The following is a 2,811-nucleotide window of genomic DNA, read 5'->3' as shown; positions in this document are numbered from 1 at the left end:
CAATTAACGTCTTGTTACAGTCTTACTGTGTACTTTTATCACAGATATTAGCAAAAATTGATATGAAGGTAACTACAACGTAGGATTTGTTGTAATGTTTGGATGGGCATCTAGCCTTTTTCTTATTGTGACCTTGACCTCTAAGCGAGCAGCATACCATTAGACCATTGTTGTTGCAACAGCCTGCTGTCGTGATAAAATGATCCATTTTAACAATTTATTTTGTAATCCAATCAACTACGAATACGCAATCGTCCAGACCCGTTCATTTTAACTATATAAGGAATATATCCAAAAAAACTCCAACAATTTACTTTATCCTTTATCGTTCAGCGAGTGTTGCACGCGACAGGTCGAATTGGTACGATGATCATTTGTGCCCATTTATTTCGTAATCCCATCAATCCCAATTAAGATTACCTTTTAACCTATACAATAATATGCGTAAAATCCAAGTTCTGTGTAGACTTAACGTTTGAGTGAGCGGCATTGTTGCTGTATTGATATGATTTATCAAATCTTATTTGAGACTTGATGTGTGCAAATTAAATCGAAATTACACTATGCAAGAACAAGTTATGAGCTTGACACAAATCTCAGATAAACACACATTAACATAAATACATACAAACCCACATGCTTACGAGCAGGTTCACACTATTTGCAGGGGCGTAAGAAGAGGGTTGAAGAAGGGTATCGGTACATGCATGGATTTTAATTTATCAAACAAAGACACTGTCAACAGTTGATCAAAACATAGCTGTGGATTTAATCTGCAAATTTGTCCTAGTAATTTGAGTTTTTAACACTCAAGTTTGTAAAATATTGGTATAGCATTTATTATTATTAAACAGAAATCTGTAGAAATGCATTTCTGGTATCCTTGCATGTGTTTTAAACAGAAGTTTTGAGTAATCGGCAATTTCAATAGATGACTTGATGAGTTATTATTCCAAAGCTCACTGCCGCAGATAGCCTTAGGTAACACTGCCGAATTGAATATCGTACTCATAGTGATAGGGCTTAGTCTCTCAGGTCCCATGCCTTTAGCACATACGCTTATATACGTCCCTCTTAGCTTCAAACACGCTTTCTTGAAAGCAGTTGCCTGTTGACAAGCATGAGTTACATTCAAATTTCTGAACACTCATCGTAAGAATGTTCTTAGACATGGGTCATAGTGCCGGTTGCCAGAAATATCTATAAACAACTGATACTATTTCTTTCAGTTAAGTAAATACATTTAGAATAATAATATTTTTATTAACATGTAAGTTTAATGAAACATATATATTTTACATGTTTAATACATAAAATATATGTGTATATAGGATCAGATTTAATTTTTAATCATCGCGAAGCACGATGTGCCTTAAAACAGAAAAGACGTTGCATAAGATGCAATACATTTTCAATTCGGATATTTTAGAATGCGTCCCCTGGACTGAGAAAATTTGAACATGCTTCAACATGTCAACATAATTCACTTTAAACTGTGTCTTCTTTCTTCATGCATAGCGGTCGCTACTTCGTGTATGGTAACATACAATAAATTTGAAAAAAAAAGAATGGAACACAAATACTCCTTATATTAAATGGCAATTACCATTGTCTATCATAAACTAGAGCGATGTCATAAACGTGACAAAAATAACGCCACAACGATTTGTCAAACTCATAGAAGCCATGCCAATGTTTGAGTTCAAAGGTACATAACTCAAGAACGTGTGCATCACTGAGTTTGAGAAAGGTTCTTGCACATATAAACATCATAATGATGACATACATAGAGAATAACAGGTTACTGCCTGATCGTTTTGTAATATATCAGGCGAGGCTTAGAGCCTCGCCGTTATTTTATTCTAAGCCTCGCCTGATATTATTACAAAACGATCACGCAGTTACCTGTTTTTCTGTTTATCACACTACTGACACAACTCACCCCGTATTTAAAAAAATAATGAAAGATAATTGCTACGCCTTGGAGCCGCTGCATTCGTTTATCGAGTATGAATCTTTTTAAAAATAGCATTGTTCCTCAACACGAAAAGTAGCGCCATTTAATGTAATTAAATAACGCGGTTTCTTCCTCTTTCTTCTTTCATTCCGCAACAAAACTTTAAACAGCAAAACTATATTTCACATAATGAAAGCATATAGTATACATTTTAAAGGCAACACTTGATAACCGTTGTAACATGTCAAGGCTAGTGGAGTCGCTCACGTCTTCGCAGTGAGTCAAAACGTCTAAAGAATTGAATGATGTTTTTATTAGAATTTGGAATATATACTGCGCGTTTGGTGTACTGTGGTGGTTGTGCGTAGATAATGAGGTTCTGCATGTTAAGTACAGCTAAAAAAAGTCATTTATTGGATTTTGGCCAGGAAACTGTGCTTGTGAAACTGCCTGGTGAGTGCGGAGAGAAATGTTTATTTCGGAAGTGTTGACAGAAGTGCATGAAACAGATGGAGTTGCAGTAGAAAATGTTGCCAAAAGGTTTAAACATCTGTTATGTGTTTATTCGGAAATTTCACTGTAATTGATTATTACAAGGTGTTTTCTAGCAGAATGATTACTTATGTTTTTTGTTGTTGTTTTTTTCAAACCCGGCCTCGATTGCCATAGTTTTCAACATCTTGGCAATTTTTTGTTCACCGAGTTTTTTCCGTAGGTACCACTGATCAGAGCTGTCAGTAAAGGGCACGGTTCTTGTTGTCAGGTACAATGGGCTATCATCAGTGCTGAAGCCGGGTGGCCTTTTATCACTGTACTGTTTGTAAATTTAATTAGGGTCCCTATTTCCTAATTGT

This window comes from Dreissena polymorpha, chromosome 13 (assembly GCF_020536995.1).
Source record: "Dreissena polymorpha isolate Duluth1 chromosome 13, UMN_Dpol_1.0, whole genome shotgun sequence".
Lineage (NCBI taxonomy): Eukaryota > Metazoa > Mollusca > Bivalvia > Myida > Dreissenidae > Dreissena > Dreissena polymorpha.
Note: the sequence above shows the minus strand (reverse complement) of the source record.